Consider the following 20284-nt stretch of genomic DNA (forward strand, 5'->3'; position numbering starts at 1 on the left):
TCGCCTCGTAACTTCCCTTGAATAAAATTCACATCACCTAATACAACGGTGCCTTCACGCCAGCTCTAACTGAATAACCACGGATTATGCTTACATGAATTTCGTCTTTACATCGAACAGAAATTTATGACAAATTAATATCTTAACTTTGACAAACCACAAATATAGAAAATAAATGTACGGAAATGATACTTTACTTTAAACATCATATTCATTTCTCAACCGTCAAATCTACTACTTTACAACACTTCACACGCTAGTTTCGCGACTTTCCCGATTATCCAAGGAAAACAAACAAATGACCTTTTGTCATATTTCTTTGACATTTTCACGAAATTAAGAAAAAGTTGTCCAAAATGCGTCACAGATACATACACAAGAAAATATATGGTGACATCATGAAATAAAAGCATTTTCGAAAGGTGGTAATTCACAAACCTTTTAGTCCTACGTCTTCTACAGATTCACCAGCATCTCAATGTTTTTATTTGGCCATCTCGAGGCTTTACAAACATTATTTTCCCATTCACCTGAAAATAATGGTACGCTTTCTTCCTTGCACGGACCGAACACGTCTAATTACAATAAACAATGTTTCTTTATAAACTATCTTAAAATGTTATTACATTTAGAGATTTACCATTAATATAAAGTTATAAACGGGACATGTTTCACTCCCTTGTAGAACATCATCAGCCAATCTAGACTCTCAAAGGTTGGTTTATGTTTACAACTAATGGCTTAAAAACTATTTGTACATTGTACAATCTTAAACTTATTTATAGTGGAAAAGTTGATAAAAATACATCCATTTAAAATATGGTAGAATAATTTTGCTCTCAAATATTTACAAACATTTGGTATGTCTAAAATCTTGAAGAACGACTTGTGATTCAATCGTGAGAACTTATGATTAGGTCATAGATATTTAATGTTTAAAACATGGGATCGGGATAAAAGTTTGTTATCTTTTGAGGATAAGAGTCTATAAAATTCTAAGATTTCGTCATCGTGTTGATTGTAACATGTTAAACTTATATCTTACCGAGCTCGATAGCTGCAGTCGCTTAAGTGCGCCCAGTATTCGGGAGATAGTGGGTTCGAACCCCACTGTCGGCAGCCCTGAAGATGGTTTTCTGTGGTTTCCCATTTTCACACCAGGCAAATGCTGGGGCTGTACCGTAATTAAGGCCACGGCCTCTTCCTTCCAATTCCTAGGCCTTTCCTATCTCATTGTCGCCTTAAGACCTATCTGTGTCGGTGCGACATAAAGCCAACAGCAAAAAAAAACTTTAATCTTTACAAAATCTGAACTTTTATTGTCATTTCACACCGGTGATGATGTTGATTGAGTTTGTATTTGTTGACATCAATGACCAGAGCTTTGAAGCAATGAATGAAAATGGAGCGTAGTTAAAAGAGTTGTGATTCGATGAACAGTGTAACTACAAGTTGTTAAATAGGCTATCACTTGTTGGCATGTCTGTAACAAGAAAAAAGATTCATGTGAGTGTCAAATGTTTTGTTACTAGTTGAGTGAGCAGTTAAGGAAACTTCACTTACCTCTCCAATTACTGCTTGTCTGTCTGATGTTGTCTAAAGTTGCATAATAACTGCCTGTTGTTCCGCGTCTGCGTCTGATCCTTGTGTTGTACGAGTGAGATGGTAGGGGCTGGGGGGAGGGAGTAGGGGTGGGCTGAGTAATGTTAGTAGGTGTCGCTTTGGAAGGGCAGCGTTTAGAGGAGGTTCGGGGGGGGGGGGGGGGGTTGTGTTCATTAATGTTACATGATTATTGGTTGTTTTGGGGAAAAAAGAACTTTAGCAAAATTAGTTTTCTCTAGATTAAGTGTTTGCAAAAGTTAAGGTATTTGTTCATGTAAAGGATTTTTATATTGATTTCATCATTTAAGATTTTTCCTTACTAAAATGCTTGCCTAGATGAATATAAATATTTTCAAATTCTTCATTAATTCCCTTTTCTGTTTTCTTATGATTTTTTAAGTCTTTCTCTATAGTTGTAAAGTAGTGGCCTGATTCTCTCATGTGAACACTCATAGCAGAATGTTTATTGTGTTTTGCAGAATTGCATGTTCAAGGTATCTTGTAAGAAAGCTAACGATAAAAAACTATTCACTCTACGCGAAATCACAATCAGGCGGCTTTCATTAGCTTGATTTACAGAGCTTTCAAAATTCCCCATTCAGATAGTAGCCTAAAAGAGGATCTTAAATTCATAAAAGATCTGGCTTCAGTTAATGGCTACAAAATGTATATGGTCAATCGTATCATTAATAAAGTAAAACACAAATTAGCAACTAATCCCCCAGTATAGCGAACATCTTTTCCCTCGGTACCCTGTCATATGCTTTCTCTAGATCTACGAAACATAAACACAACGGCCTATTCCTCTCGTAGCATTTTTCATTACCTGGCGCATACTGAAAATCTGATCCTGACAGCCTCTCTGTGGTCTGAAACCACACTGGTTTATATCCAACTTCCTCTCAACAACTGATCGCACCCTCCCTTCCAAGATGCCAGTGAATACTTTGCCTGGTATACTAATCAATGAGATACCTCGATAGTTGTTGCAATCTTTCCTGTTCCCTTGCTTATAGATAGGTGCAGTTACTGCTTTTGTCCAATCTGAAGGTACCTTACCAACACTCCATGCTAATCTTACTACTCTGTGAAGCCACTTCATCCCTGCCTTCCCACTATACTTCACCATTTCAGGTCTAATTTCATCTATTCCTGCTGCTTTATGACAAAGGAGTTTATTTACAATCCTTTCCACTTCCTCAAGCATAATTTCACCATCATCATTTTCCTCCTCCCGATGAGCTTCGCAATTTGCAGCACCACCAGGATGATTTCCTTTTACATTGAGAAGATGTTCAAAATATTCCTTCCACCTCTCCAGTAATTCCCTGGGATCTGTTATGAGTTCACGTGAATTACTCAAAACACTGTTCATTTCCTTTTTCCCTCCCTTCCTAAGATTCTTTATTACTGTCCAGAAATGTTTGCCTGCTGCTTGACCTAGCCTTTCCAGGTTATTACCAAAATCCTCCCACGACTTCTTTTTGGATGCAAAACTATTTGTTTCGCTCTGTTTCTTTCATCTACATACAAATCCCTGTCTGCCTCGGCCCTTATTTGGAGCCATTTCTGAAAAACCTTTTTACGTTTACGAGCTGCTCTCACTTCATCATTCCACCAAGATGTTCGCCTTTTCCCATCTTTACACACAGTTGTTCCTAGGCATTCCCATGTTGTTTCTACTACAGCATCCCTGTATGCCACCCATTCACTTTCTATATCCGGATCCTGCTTACTGTCTACTGTTCGAAACTTCTCACTAATCATATCCATGTACTTCTGTCTAATTTCCTCATCCTAGAGATTTTCTGCCCTTATTTGCAGACAGATTTCACTTTCTCGACCCTAGGCCGAGAGGTACTTAGTTTACTACAGATCAGGTAGTGGTCTGTATCATCGAAAAATCCCTGGAAAACTTGTACATTCCTAACAGATTTCCTGAATTTGAAGTCAGTTAAGATGTAGTCTATTATGGATCTAGTACCCCTAGCCTCCCATGTGTAGCGGTGAATAGCCTTATGCTTGAAGAATGTATGCGTAACTGCTAAACCCACACTAGCACAGAAGTCCAGCAAATGCTTCCCATTCCCATTAGCTTCCATATCTTCCTCACATTTACCAATCACCCTTTCGTATCCTTCAGTTCTATTCCCAACTCTCGCATTGAACTCGCCCATTAGCACTACTGTATTCTATCCTTGCTGTTGACCCTGACCACGATGTCACTCAATGCTTCATAAAACTTGTCAACTTCATCCTCATCTGCACCCTCACATGGTGAATACACGGAGACAATTCTAATCCTAATTCCTCCAACTGACAAATCTACCCACATCATTCGCTCATTTATGTGCCTAACAGAAACTATGTTGCATGCAATGGTATTCCTGATAAACAGCCCTACCCCAGACTCTGCCCTTCCTTTTCTAACACCCGTCAAGTACACTTTATAATCTCCTATCTCTTCCTCGTTATCTCCCCTTACCCGGATATCACTTACTCCTAGCACATCCAGATGCATCCTCTTTGCTGACTCAGCGAGTTCTACTTTCTTTCTTCCATAAGCCCCATTAATACTGATAGCTCCCCATCGAATTCCATTTTGTTCGCCAATTCTTATAAATTCTTCAAGATTTTAGACATACCAAGTGTTTGTAAATATTTGAGAGCAAACTTATTCTACCATAATTTTAAATGAATGTCTTCTTATCAACTTTTCCACTGTTGAGTTCTAGTTAACTCGGCAATTCCCAACGTCACGTTCAGGTGACACTATTTCTATATCTTCCTCTCACTCTGATACTGACAACTAGTGCTGACCTTTGTGTTCAGTGGCATCAACTAACCTTCACTCACAATATCAGCTGCTTATCTTCAAGTCTGTGAAGATGGAGCATAACAACAACCAAGAGCCTTTGTTCTCTGGAAGGTAACGTATCTGTATTATAACTTCAAAAACAGCATTTGCAGACGTAAAAGTTTAATAGTATCAATAGTTTGAGCCAGTAATTTTAATTTTTAGTACAATATTTGATAATAATTGTACACTGTCATCTCATTTTGGATGTTTATTGACTGCTGCTTCTAATTGAAATATTTGTATTTTTCAGCCTCCAAGTCCATGAAACATTGGAGGAAATTCTTTGACTAGAAGATGAAGAAGATAATGAAGAGGCGTTAGATTCAGCTCAGCTCCAGAAGACGGTCGAGTCACAGACGAAGAAAGTGGAGATGAAGGTTTGGATGACAAACCATCTTCCACCACAGATAGAGATATACTTACACAGTGATAATGATGTACAGCCTGCCACAACATCTGCAATCCAATCGGTCAGATCCCCCTAACAAGTGTAGGAAAGTACAGTATAATTACACATGGTCAGATAATGATTCTCTTTTCGTGAACAGATCCGGCTTAGGTGATCAAGATGAAGTTACTGCTGACCGCCTCAGTTCCAGTGATCCCAAACCTATACAATGTTTTGAAGAGCTTTTTACAAATATGTTGGAATATATCATCGAAATGTCAAATTAATATTCCTTGCAAAGGAATCACACCCTTAATCTCACTGTTGACGAGTTAAAAGTTCACATTGCTGTCCTTTCGATGACCAGTTATTTAGCTCCCAGATACATGAGAATGCATTGGGAAACTAAATCTGTCATCCACAACATTTTAGTATCAGAATCTATGTATAGAAACAGATTTTTTGAAATATTTACATCTCTGTGACAATCTGAATATACCTGAAAATGACAGATTTGGTAAAGTCCGGAAGTATTTAAAAGGTTTTGACAAAGTACACTCTTCTCATATATCCAGTGACGAAACTATGGTACCCTACTATGGAAAGCATGACACAAGACAACACATCCATTTGAAGCTGCTCAGATTTGGATATAAGCTGTGGTCTTGTGCAACAAGGTTAGGCTACCTTATCAGTTTTGAGCCGTACCAAAGTTCGAGTAGTGCACCTCTCGCAATGCAAGAACAATATGGGTTAGGTGGTGGTGTTGTCCTTGAAAAGAGAAGCAGATTTCCAAAAACTAGGGGACCCTACAGCCTATATTTTGATAACTTTTTTACCTCACTTCCACTACTGACCAAACTCTCTCAAAATGGAAGTGGGGATACAGGAACTCTTAGGGAGAATTGTACTCAAGGCTGTCCTCTTGTATCCAGCAAGGAACTGAGGAGGAAAACCAGAGGGTCACTCTCATTTCAAGTTACTAATTCTGTAGCTGTCATAAAGTGGCATGATAACAATGTTGTAACCACTGCTGTGGAGTAAATGCAATCTCCAAAGTTGAGAGAATAGCTACAGTAAATGAAAGTGCTAGTTGATTGCCCATGGGCAATTGATAAATATATTAAGATAAGAACAGTACTGCATGGCAAAAAATGGTGGTTCCCTCTGTTACCTTTGGCTTAGATAAGCTTGCCAAAATGCATGGCAGATTTATAGAGTAAAGAGCTCAACCTACTGTGATTTCAGAAGGAGCATAGTGCAAGTGTATTGCAGTCTGTATGGGACAAAACCTCAACAAGGTGTCAGTCGAGGATCAGTAGCGAAACGAGTGCCACTTGAAGTTCGCCTACCAAATGATTCAGTAGAGCATGTGCAGGAAAAATGTTCACAGCGACGATGTGCCTTGTACCATGAAAGAGCGCGTCTTCTATCTAAGAAATGTAAAGTTGCTCTACATATTTATTGCTGGTAGGAATTCCTCTCCAGCCATTGACTGAAAATATGCTTCCAGTTCACATGGTGCTTTTCTGACTTTAACTTGAACTGTTCACTGTGCAGTGTATAGAGTTGTAGAGAAATGATGTACGTACATTGCCCAATGTCACCTGGAGGTGACACCCCCTCCATTTGTTACCATGATGACTTACAAAATGTTTTGCCTTGAAAGTAAGTTTTTCTAAGTTCAAATAAAGTGTTTTATAGAAAATCACCTGCTATGATATTAGTAAATAAGTTTAAGATTGTGAAATGTACAAATAGTTTTTAAGCCATTAGTTGTAAACATAAACCAACCTTTCTATAAGGGAGTGAAACATGCCCCGCTTATAACTTTATATTAATGGTGAAACTAAAATAATGTAATAACATTTCAATGTATTGAATTTGTGGTTTATAATAAAACATTGTTTGTTGTAATTAAACAGACTTTAAACATGAGGTTAGTTACTTGTACTGAACACGTCTGTCGAAACCAACTGCACATGCAATTATTTTACAACATGACAATTTCTTATTTATAACTTCAATTCTAGGAATTGCAGGATCATGGAATTAGAATGACCGTCTGTTACCTTTCCCTGAAAAATAACGTTATGTTTAAAACCTGTCTCCAATTGGAGGTGATATTACAGCCACCTTTGGCCACCTATCTTCACTTAAGACTTAGTCTTTCAAACGCTGGTTTAGAAAGTTACTCTGAAATACGTAGACTCGGCTCGAATTCAGTTGAAACAATGCGTGATTCAAGATGGTGCATTGCTCTTTTATAGTTTTTTTCTCCACTGTCATGCCATTTTCATTTACCGCCATAAATTTGACAGACACTTTTCCTACCCCATAAAAATGTATTGAAGGCAGGTAGTCACTGTAACACATAATTTTTAATTTAGTAGCAATGTTATTGATGAGCATTTAAGAATTTCTTTCAATGAATTGAACTGTTAAGTTAACTCATAAGATAGGCTCTATATTTGGTCGATGTAACCTACTTTGAACGAACAGGCATGTTTTTTTTGACAAATTTCCTTCTGGAGCTATTTAGCGATCTAAAATCTGTCATTAATGACCAAATTTTTCACTTACATTTTCCTAACATTTATTACAGCAGTTTTGTTGCCAATTCATTTTCCTAGAACAATTAGTCTACTGTATCCATGCTCCTTTTACACGTAGCAGGAGACATAATTTCTTTAGCATGAGAATGAGAACTAACACCAGTCCTCCACGTGCCGTCTCTGGTCAGAGATAAAAAATGTAGGTAGAGCTCCTGACTCATAATTTATATGGGACCTCAACAAATGACTTTAGGACTCTGGTTCCTTATGACACAGAGGTCATGGGTTCAATATTAAGATTTCATATTTCCAAAATTAAATAAAACGATACATGACATCTTCAAAATACAATGAAACAATGGAAAGCAGCTGTCTGAACACCGGTCACATCCTCCCCCTGGGGGAAGGGGTTTTCCATACATCACAACCGACACTTTAGCACTGGTATTTTGATCTTGCTCTCAACATCGCAGATGAAAGTGTCCCTACTTCACCGCTCGCTTTGCTGATTAATGTAGGTGCTGACAACCTCCATACACGTATAGTCCAACCATGGCAATTTGGCAAGTTTTCAGCCCAGCTCACCCAGCTAGCGAACTGACTGGAACCAGGTAGAGAAGTGTGGCGCAGTTAAGGACAACTGCCGCCATCGGGAACATCTGGCCACTCATTCCACCAAATAATTCAATGTGTTCTCCAAACAAGCACAATAGGTTGACCGTCGGATGGACCCAGTTATTGCAGCCGCTATAACATGAACAATTCCGCTTCAAAAAGAGGAATACACGCTGCAAGTTCATCTTCCGACCATCCAGAAGGGCTTGAAGGAAACAGAAGAGAACTAAGCATTTTAAGGGTGGATTTTCTATTTTACTTTAATATTGACCTAGAGTCCCCCAATTGATGGCTCCACAACTACAGTATATGGGGAGTTTACCAGAGACCCACAAGATTACAGAAAGAAACCAAGATTTTACACAACCCAAAACTTAATGAAAGAAATTTACCAGGGAAAAAAATGTTAAAAACATATGTTACTGAGGGTACAGCACACGCACGCACACACACACACACGCACACACACACACACACTACACACTACATTCCATTACACACAATTAACTACCCAACAATCAAGCATGACCGGTATGACAGTTCAGGACAAGAGAGAAAACATCCTCCAGGTAAAAAATTACCGAAACTAGACCTTCATTGACTGAAGTACTACACACATACAACTTTACCATTAGGGCACATAAATGTACTATCCGTCCGACTCGTTGGCTGAATGGTCAGCGTACTGGCCTTTGGTTCAGAGGGTCCCGGGTTCGATTCCCGACCAGGTCGGGGATTTTAACCTTCATTGGTTAATTCCATTGGCCCGGGGTCTGGGTGTTTGTGTTGTCCCCAACATTCCTGCAACTCACACACCACACATAACACTATCCTCCACCACAATAACATGCAGTTACCTACACATGGCAGAAGCCGCCCACCCTCATCGGAGGGTCTGCCTTACAAGGGCTGTACTCGGTTAGAAATAGCCACATGAAATTTATTTTATAATGTACTATCCATATCCTCATTGAAATTTAATTTTAAATTGCCAGACTAGGTGCATTCTGAATTACCAAGGATAAAGCAAAAACAAAACAAATGGGAGGTTAAATTCAGAATGTTGCAAGTGAATCCAAACCGGGGTGAAGTTACAATTTATTACTTTAGCTTGCAATTTTACTTTATTGATTATTTTATGTATGATTGAGGGATTGTATCCATTGAAACTAGGTATTTCTTTTATGGTATTTATTTATTTTTTCAAGTTGGCGGTTGACATGGGAATTTTTAGCGCTCTGTACACTAAGCTGTAAAATGAGGCTTGTTTGTGTGACTGTGGGTGAAGAGAATTTTGTTTTATGGTTGTAGGAGTGAACGAAGGTTTTCTGTAAGTTAAGAGAAAAGGGTGTGAAGGATTGTTTCGAAGAACATGTTGCACAAAGACTAAATGGAAAAGCTGAAGGAACACAGTAGATGAAGAATGAGGTCAGTTGGGCTGCCGAAGAGATGTTAGGAAGAAAGGAAAGATCAACTAAGAATCAGTGGTTAACTCGAGAGATACAGACCTGATCGATGTATGACGAAAATACGAGAATGCAAAAACTGAAGAGGCCAGAAAATAATACAGGAGATTAAGGATTGAAGTGGATAGCAAGTGCAGGGCTACGGAAGAATGGCTGAAGGAGAAGTGCAAGGATGTTGAAAGTGGTATGACCGAGCTCAATAGTTGCAGTCGCTTATGTGCGGCCAGTATCCAGTAATCGGGAGATAGTGGGTTCAAATCCCACTGTCGGCAGCCTTGAAGATGGTTTTCCTTGGTTTTCCATTTTCACACCTGGCAAATGCTGGGGCTGTACCTTAATTAAGGCGACGGACGCTTCCTTCCCCATTCCCAGCCCCTTCCTATCGCATCATCGCCATAAGACCTATCTGTGTCGGTGCGACGTAAAACAGTTTGCAAAAAAAAAGAAAATAGTTGTATGGTCCTAGGAAGGGTAGATGCTGCATACAGGAAAATCAAGGAAACCTTTGGAGGAAGGAAATCTAGGTGTATGAATATTAAGAGCTCAGATGGAAAACCACCTCTAGGGAAAGAACACAAGGCAGAAATGTGGCAGGAACATATCCAACAGTTGTATCAAGGTGAAGATGTAGATAATTTCGTTCTGGAACAAGAAGAGGCTGTTGATGCTGATGAAATGGATCACCCAATTTTGAGGTCAGAATTCGACAGAGCTTTGAGAGACCTAAATAGGAGCAAAGCACCTGGAATTAATGGCATTCCCTCTGAATCACCGACTGCTTTAGGAGAAACCACCATTGTGAGGTTATTCCATTTAGTGTGCAAGATGTATGAGACAGGAGAAGTTCGACAGAATGTTGTTATACCTATTCCCAAGAAAGCCGGTGTTGACAAGTGTGACAACTGTTGTTTTGTTTCATGATCTAACCTTACCTCTGGTGGTCGCGTAATTAAGTACACTTTCGGAGGACCACTTAAATATTAAGAAAATACAGGTTGTAAAACATAAGGAGCACACAAGTCACTGATTTATTCAGTATACGTGAACTAAAAGCACACCAGCACTGTAAGTACTACTTGTACATATACAATTATACATTCACACATGAAGTACGCACTGACACTAAAAACGCTAGAAATATTCTTTACACTTGAAAAGACGTAATTGTTACTGTGCCAATGGTTTGGCTGTACTTGAAATGTTAGCACTGTAGTGCAATTACATGATTTCATGAGACTTGTCTCCACATGTTACTCATGTCTTGTCTGGTGGGCTCCTCCTGGTCCCTAGCCAGTCACTCGCGCCAGAAAACAGTCCCGGAAGCGAGGTGCTGCCCTCTGTTCATATTTTCATTAATAAATACATTTTGTAAATGAATTACTACAATATTGTAGATTTTAAAAACACAAATAAATGACATAATTTCTTAGATATAATTGTTAATGCGATAATATGTGCAGTAACAACAACTACAAAGACTTATAACAATAAAAATCTTCCACCTTTCTAGCAAATGTAAATCTTTGTAATAGAATTTGATACGAAAAATGAAGCTGATTTCTTGCAAAAAGTGTGACAACTACTGCACTCTTAGTTTAGTATCTAACACCTGCAAAATTCTCACATGTATTATTTACAGAAGAATTTACAAGTTGAATCTGAGTTGAGAGAAGATCAATTTGTTCAGAAGAAATGTATGAACACTTGAAGCAATCCTGACTTTACGTCTGATCATAGAGGATCAAATTAAGAAGGGTAGGTCCACATACATGGCGTTCCTAGATCTAGAAAAGGCATTTGATGATGTTGATTGGACGAAGCTATTTGAGATTCTGAAGGTGTTTTGGGATCAGGTACGGAGAAAGAATTATCTACAATCTATAGAAAAATCAGTCTGCGGTGAAATGAAAAAGAAGCAGCAATCCAGAAAGGGGTGAGGCAAGGCTGCAGTTTGTCCCCCCTCCTTTTCAATGTTTATATAGAACCGGCAGTAAAGGAAATGAGAGAAGAATTTGGAAAGGGAATCAGAATCCAAGGAGAGGAAATCAAAACCCTGAGAATTGCTGCTGATATTGTAATTTTATCTAAGACTGAAGAAGATCTTAAGAAATTGCTGAATGGTATGGATGGAGTCTTTTGTGAGGAGTACATGATGGAAATAAATAAGTCCAAAACAAAAGTAATGGAGTGCAGCCGTACAAAGTGATGCAGGAAATATTCGATTAAGAAATGAAGTCTTAAAGGAAGTGAATGAATATTGTTACTTGGATAGTAAATTAACTGACGATGGCAGAAGTAAGGAGGACATAAAATCCAGGCTAACACAAGCAAACAAGGTCTTTCTTAAGAAAAGAAATTTGCTCACTTTGAATATCGATATAGGAATTAGAAAAAATGTTTTTGAAGACCTTTGTCTCGAGCATGGCATTGTATGGAAGTGAAACATGGATGATAACTCACTCAGAAAGAAAGAGAATAGAAGCTTTTGAGGTGTGTTACAGAAGAATGCTGAAGGTGAAATGGATACATTGAATCACGAATGAAGAGATACTGAATTGAATTGGTTAAAGGAGGTCGTTGTGGCTAAATTTGATGAGAAGAGATGGAATGTTAGGACACATCTTAAGGCACCCAGGACTTGTGCAGTTGATTTTTGAGGGAAGTGTACAGGGTAAGAACGGTAGAGGTAGACCAAGGTATGAATATGACAAGCAGATTAGAGCAGATGTAGGATGCAGTAGTTACGTAGAAATGAAAACGTTAGCACAGGATAGAATGGCATGGAGAGCCACATGAAACCAGTCTATGGACTGATGACTCAAACAACAACAAACTTAACCATAATGGGTATTTTATTTGATCCTGTATTGACTTGTCTAAATTTATTAAAGAAACTATTTACAATAGTTTATGTTGGGTCCTCCTTGTCAGTACACTTTTAATAATTGAAAATTATTTATTCTGTCATACATGTTTCGGGAACAATATGCATTCCCTTCATTAGTGAGGTTGACCCAACATAAACTATATTGAATAGTTTTGTATTAGATCCTAATTATATGCTATACCATTGAATAATGTCTTCAAGAACTTCTCAGTGGATTGACATATGGTCTAAATATCAATACCACAAAAAGCAATTTTGTTATTTAGCAGAAGCAAGCTAGAAGGAGGTCGTTAAAGAGGCCTAATCAAAACAATGAATGAGTAACTCAGTTTACATGCCTAGGGAACACCTTAACAGTCAATCTGGACCTTAAAAAAAACATTAGGTGCCGTATTGATATTTCTAGATCATCTTTCCAAAAGAAGAGAAACCATGCTGTAAATCGATAAGAATTCACAGAGGCTAAGTCTGCAGACTGTGCCACCATGAAGTCTAGTCAAGACAAACTTAGGTTAGCTTAAATTGATCACAAAGTTTCCTTCCTTTTCAACTGATTCTCATTATATCAGAAACTTATTATAGAAACACGATTAAAATAAATGTTGCACCTACCGTATTGTTATCATTGCCACCCAACTCCACAACTTGCCCAAAACTGCACTAACCGCCAGCACATGAACTCTGCAACTAGCAGCAGAGCCGAGATTTTCTCTTGACCATTTCCTGCAACACACCAGCAAGCTATATAGTAACGAGCTTTGATACCTTTTTAGTTTTCCTTTTTCAATTCCTCATAGATAACATGTTTTCTCGCATATAACTCACAATTTTGTGACAAAAAATAATTGTGAACATTTTTGGTGCGCGATATATGCGGCGGGGATTTGTGTGCAAAAGATCGTGTTCTGGAACGAAAGGAAAAAAAAACCATAAAATTTGCATTAGGCTATTGAAACAAGACAACTGTGCTTTCAGTCTCCGAGCTATTCTCCTGTACATCATTCTGCTCACCATCGTTTACTGCATCATCCTGACTTCCGTCCAACCCATTTGTGATGCCAGTCTTCAAAAAGCTCTTCACAGTACAGTTAGGGAGCACGTCGTACACCTCGACCAGTCAACAGCACACTATATTACTAGCATGTCCAACAACACAACTACAAGAAGGAAGCATCAATATCTTATAACGAGATTAGTACCAAGCAAACTAATGACACACCACAATATTTTGATGTAAATCATCCAACATTCTCAACTGTATGAACGCGCAAGATAAACGATTCACATCATTGGACATTCTAGAATGGTTGGTACAAACATATCTGTGAATGTACACAATGCTTTACCAACATTAATATAATACAATAATTAATAATAATAATAATATAATAACATACCTGCCAAGTTTCCCGATTTAGGCGGGAGACTCCCGATTTTCGACAGTTTTTCCCGCCTCCCGATTATTCTATTATTTCTCTCGATTTTAGCTTATTTTTTGGTGAACTTCAAACATTTTTCAAATCCCGCTGTTTCAGCTTTTTTACGTCAGTGGCCAGAAGTCCTTCGCTCATTGGCCGCTTTCAAACAAAATATCGACGTTTGTTAATGCGAGAAATGTGCGCGAATGTACGATGTGTATTGAAACCCTTATATCGCGACACGAGTATCGATTGTCAATCTCTCGTTCTCGCGTTCTATGTGAGTGTTCGTTCACCAGTCTAGTCGATTCCATTCTCTTTGTTCGATTCTAGAGACTCGTCGCTAGATATTGAGTGTTTCTTAGTAATTTAGTGACAGAATTTCAATGATAACTAGTATAACTACTAGTGATTTTTCTAGAGATTTTACGAGCCATTTGGAGACAATTCAGACTATTTTTTATTTATCTCAATATAAATAAAAAAGAAGAGTTTTGTACGTACATTGCTCAGAATTTAAAAAGAATGATATTTGCGTACCGGTCGCAACCATCCATAATAACAAGGGGATATGCACGTTTTAATTTTCCGTAATTTCTGTCTGTACGTACTGTACGTACGTACTCACACTCATCACGAGAAAACGGCTGAAGAGAATTTAATGAAAATCGGTATATAATGTCGGGGAATAAGTCGCTACAATATAGGCCATAAATAATTTTATTCACGCTGAGTGAAATGGTAGTTTAGGGGAACGCCTAAAATTTAATTCTCAAATATTTATGTTATTATTGCCCTATCGATAAATACTACATAACTAAAGTAATATATTATAAAATTTCCTATCACTTACGTCTTATACATTTTTACCGTACCGGCTATGATAGAGATATTCATGGATTCGGATTTTTTTGTTAAGTCCATATCAGCGCCGGGGTACGTGAAAATGGGTGAACAGAATTTTATGTAAAGTCACGGAATAAGGAACTACAGTTTACGCTATAAATAATTTTATTCACTCTGTTCAAAATGGTAGTTTAGGGGAAGGTGCCAAAAATTTAATTTTTAATTACCTATCTTACTTATCATATTGACAAGTACTACATTACAAAATTTACAGAGAATACAATTCCCTATTATTTATGTGTTATTAAGTTTTACCGTACCGACTACAATAATATTGGTGATGATGGTGATTAAATTGTGAAGATAATTATAAAAATGAGAAAAAAGTCATGAAGAAACAATTGCTTAAATAACACAAGAGGTTGTCATGAAAGAAAGGAGGACTCAATTGACATTAGATGCTCTAAATCACAGATTTGGAAGAAAACTTAAGTGTGAAGGCCTCCAATATAGAAAGCTCATTAAATTGATCAGCAATAACATTACATTGACCATTGTTTGTTGTGATGTGCTTTGTGTATTCTGCTGCCATTTATCTCCGATAGATGGGAATACTGCTGTGTATCGAGTATAACAGCCTGTCTGAATATTGGCGGGAAGTAGCTGGGGAGTGGGGAGTTAGATCTCTCTCTTCTTTAGCATGCCATTCCTCTGGTTCATAAATTTTCTGATACTACTGGTATGTAACACACTGGATCAGCATAGTATTCCAGCTATTCAATCCCTACTCTGAGGCAGTGATTGGAATGAGCAGTGTGCACACTTACACGGCGGCTGTCTGCAGCCTGGTCATTCAAGCCCTGAAACTTTTGAACTATTAGATCGACACCGTAGTACATTTCGCTAAAAGTGAGAAAATGTGCTGTTTTCATTTTATTGAATATTTCATATGACAACATTGCTTTTTATCGCAACATTCATACTGGCGTCATTGTAATGACCTATGTTGACTTTAGTTGGGAAAACTATAAGGACAGTCTTTCTGAGAATTCCATAGCGAAGCACGGGTTCATCAGCTAGTTATTTGATCCAAATAGCATTGCGCTTTGCATAATTGCACGGGCGCTGGGTGCAATATATTAATCTATGCATTTGTTAAGTAGCCTATTGGCATCTAAGTGCATGACTGATTCACACATGCATTCATACTGTTTTCAGCAGGCTTATCAGGGACCGATCATCTCACTCACATACTTTCTGTGAGGGAATAGAGATGTGTAATTTTTAGCCTTGTAGCCTCGTATAGCTACAATCGGGCTTTGAGACAATAAATATTATAAATATTTTGTAGTACTGTATTGTGCAAGACATGTAGAATAAGCAGTTTTGATCAATTGTATTTCCGGACTTTTCCTGATTTTCATATCAAAATCTCCTGATTTTTCGTTTTGTAAAGTTGGCAGGTATGATATAATTAATATAACATCAAAGTGTACCGCAGGAATACCGTGAACATTTTACGTTATAGAACATCGTATTTTAATGTACTCTGTGTTACTAGTTTTTATCACATCCATATCTTGGAATATTCTAGAATGCCTGGTACAAACATATCCAAGAACGTAGCATGCAACGATTTACCAACATGAATTAAACTCCAAAGTGTACCTCAAGAATGCTATGAACATTTGAAGTGAAAAAATTATATTTTAACAAATAACCTGTTACTCACGAACAGTACACCAGAATTTTAAATAACATATGCACGTCATAAAATATCGACGCTTGTTTTTTAAACCAGAGGACACATACAATATCATTGTATATTTTACGATTATCACTTGTATCATGCAACTTTCTTCATTAGATTTTGTAATGTTTTAAAATTATATGTTATGTTAACTTTGGATCTCATGACCTCTGTGAAGATCGAAACCGGTACTGCATAGTAATAAGACAAAATAAAGTGTTGATTAGGTGGACGGTACCCATTCTTTGTAATTGTGACCATAACCTATGCCCGCATAACACAATCACATGCAAGTTCAACTGACGGCCTCTTTATTTTGCTTGCTGGCGTCAGTTCAAGCTCCCCTCCTGCTATCCATTCGACATACAATTTACGTACCTTGTCCTTGAAAGGCTTGTTGATGGAAGCATCTAACGGCGTAGGTAGTGTGCAAGTCAACCAGGAATTACAACAAGATCAGTTTTCATTTCCTCAAGACGTTTCTTCGTGTCTTCCACCAAGTGTCGCGGAAACTGCTGTGCGTCGAAGCAGTGTCCTTGGCCGTGCTCCCCACACCGTACTGACCCAGTCCTGGACAAGAGCTGTATCCATCCATCCTTTCTCTTGAACCCGCACATGAATGCCTTTGGAAATCTTCGCTTTGGGCACTGTTTTTCTTTTGAAAATAATGTATGGTGGCAATTTTCTTTCGTCTTCGGTTATTACTATTTTATACAATTTTGGCATATATGTGTAAAAATTCCTTCTGTTTTATTGTTAGTAAATTTTAATGTAAAAACTAAAACAAAAAAGTTCTATTGTATGCTTCTGACTCGAGTAAATAAATAATAAATGCTGGCATGACAGTGCAGTGCTGTTTTTCACACCCAGTTGTACTTATGTACAAGCACACTAGATTTTGCTGTCTTGTTGATGGTGGTGTTGCATGGCATGTCGAAGTTTATTGGCGTTTGATCCGCATTGCCAATGTGAGATAAGAGGTAATTTTGTTTTTCTCTCCCTTGCTATCACATGGCGAGGAAAATCTATGATTTTGTCGCTGAAATCACTTGGCATTGTCTGGCAGAGAGATGTTCGCCTTCGCAGACACAGTCCCTTTTGCGTCTTTACCCTACGGATCCAACCCCGGCTCACTTTCGCGTCCTAACAGCCGATTCCTCCTTTAATCGTTAGTTTGCCACTTTGAATTGTAGCATCTCATGCGAGATACTAAAGCCATCATTTTGCTCTTAACATTATGAAGCAGCTCAGTTTTCGGCTCTCTGAATGCCTTACATGTTGGATTGATGGTTTCTTGCGCAGCTTTCTGTTTACGCCAGTAGCGAATTTTAAATTCAGTCAGACTGAATTCTCAATTGGCAGCTCTATACTTCGGTTGTATTACTCCCAGGTTTCTCCACAACTTAAAGATCGACCTCCACAAGAAAACTTAACTGAGAAACAAGAACGAAACATGAAGACAGAATACTGACACTTGTCGACAACACAACAGATGAACGATACCTAATACCGTGATCACTTGACTGCCTGGACAGGGAAACACTCCCAGTTCACGTGATCAGCTCTGCCGGACGGGTAGCGGTAAGAGTGGGAGGGACGGTCGAGTGTGACTGACTGGCCAGGAATGCGGCCTTGGGGCAGGGGTTTGCGAGTTAGGTATTTTTGTTACAACAGCTAGGCTCAACCATTCTTTAGTTAGAATGAAATGCAGCTTCTTCTTGTACTGTCACATACAAAGTACCGTAACAGCAATTGGTACAGTCCCGATATTTAATGTAGGCACGTCCATGCGAGTTATGTGCAGGGATTTTTCACCTGCAGTTTCAAATGTTAAAAATGGGGTGCGAGATTTATGCGGTGGCAAGTTATATGTGAGCAAATACGGTATTTCTTATAGCCTTCTAAAGTGAGCTTTGTAGAAGAGATGATGTTGCTTTCCTTCTTGGCGGAGTTATAACAGATTTTCTTGCTTCTTAGACATCGTAATTAAATTGTACACAGGAACTAGATGAAATAGGAGCATTATTATTAAATTGCTGTGTTTGTCATTTTGTTAAGTACATTACTCAAACATGCCACAGTTCTACTTGCCTGGTATTATCCAGATAGATTTACAATCCTACAGGAAAAGGAAAATATGCACTACTTATGCTCGCAACATGGTAGTGAACAGTGCCAAGATGTTGGCAGTGCTCAATCCAATCCAGCAGTTCAGTATTAGTAGGGGGAGAAGGACTCTCCTTTTGTCATAGTGTCCATCAAAATCATTTTATTTTATCACTTGTCACTTATAATATTCTGATGCCATTTCCTTTGCTCTTTCAGATAAACACCTTAAAACGTGATTGGTGCCAAAGATGAAGAATGTTACCCAAGTACTTGTCAGCAGGGGCCAGGTTGCTGTTGTTTGTTCCATAAGCGTTATGTTACTGTTTGTTATGTATTCTGTGATGCTTGCATTTGAATGTGATTCCTTCTATGTAGTAAAAATATCGTATTCACAATCTTTGCACCCTAATTTCAGGGGAGATTTAAAAATAGTCTTTAATCTGTGTTTTATTTACAAGAAATTAACCTTGCTTAATGCTGTACTCTAAGAAACCCATCATTATCGTCAAATGCTGTGGGTCGATCAGACTTGTGTGATTTACTTCCCTAGGCTAGTTATGCCACAAGGCCTTGACAAAAGCCAAGCTTCTGCCCTTCAGGCAAGCAAACATCCTAGAGAGATGAAGTAAATAAAATATAATAAAGTATGAAAATATATTCTTTATTCCTAAAAATTACAATCCTTTTCTTAACCGGACGCAGTTTGCCTACGTTAACACACCCACTAGTTATTGAAAGAGAGGTCGCTATTAATAAAATGCCGAAGGATTCACAAGATGAACTAAGAATGAGACATCTTAATAAAATATTCACCTCTCCCACTTCCAATAAAACTTACGCAGATTTTTCAGAAAGGACAAACATCATTGAAGTTAAGAAGAAAGTTAAAGAGAATCAACTCATCACTAAGGCAGATAAAGGAAATGCCACCGTCATTATGGAAAGAACAGATTATATTGAAAAATCAAAATTATTTTTCAAAGATAGCTCTTTTTCAGTCATCAACAAACATCCCACTCAAATAATGCAGCAGAAACTTAAGCAAACACTTCAGAACGCGTCTTTTAATTGAAAAACAAAAGTTGAACCTTATCAATATGAACCTTAGCTTACCAACTGCAAAAACTTGTTCAATTTCTTCAACAGTTTCTCAAAAAATATTACACGTTTGTTTCTCATAAATCCATTAAGAATACTGCAGAACCAATTAAGAAACTAGACAAATTTGACCTGCAACCACACCACACACTGCATTCTTTCTTAACATGTATCCGAGTATAAAAAAGAGCAAAAGTTCCAACATTCATTTAAGTAAACTTGAAATCTCGGATTTTATGTCTGTTTTGAAATTGTTAGTGGATAATAATTATTTTACGTTTGACAGTATTGTTTATAAGCAAAAGGGCTTGGCTATGGGGTCACCAGCCTCTGGTATCTTATCAGAAATAGGCTTTCTGGACCACAATGCTATTGGTAAGAACAAAAGGTTTCATAATATTAAGTTATGTAGATGTTGATGAACGTTGTGTCGATGCACCGAATACTCTTTCAAACCTCAACAACTTAGACCCTTATATCAAATTTACACTAGACTCCGAAACTAATGCTTCTCTTAACTTTTTAGATTCAACGATCATCAGTCTCCCTTCTTCGTTGTCATATAAAATATTCAGGTAACCCACCCATACAGCTTCAACAATAAAACAAGATTCTATACATTCCCATTGTCACAATTGTGCTACTTACAATAGCTTAGTTGATCGCGCCTTCAAAGTTCCAATGTCAAAA

At 37.9% G+C, this 20284-nt stretch overlaps 1 protein-coding gene across 2 annotated transcripts in view; it reads left to right on the plus strand.

The window, feature by feature from the left end:
- Positions 1-18925, plus strand: part of LOC136885738 (protein Mpv17) — a 143653-nt gene extending 124728 nt beyond the window's left edge. For both annotated transcript variants that reach the window (XM_067158475.2, XM_067158474.2), the window contains one exon: positions 18713-18925. The gene's annotated coding sequence lies outside the window, so the exon portion shown is untranslated. The remainder of the gene's footprint in view (positions 1-18712) is intronic.
- The last annotated feature ends 1359 nt before the right edge of the window (positions 18926-20284 follow it).

The sequence above is a fragment of the Anabrus simplex genome, chromosome 14 (assembly GCF_040414725.1).
Source record: "Anabrus simplex isolate iqAnaSimp1 chromosome 14, ASM4041472v1, whole genome shotgun sequence".
NCBI lineage: Eukaryota > Metazoa > Arthropoda > Insecta > Orthoptera > Tettigoniidae > Anabrus > Anabrus simplex.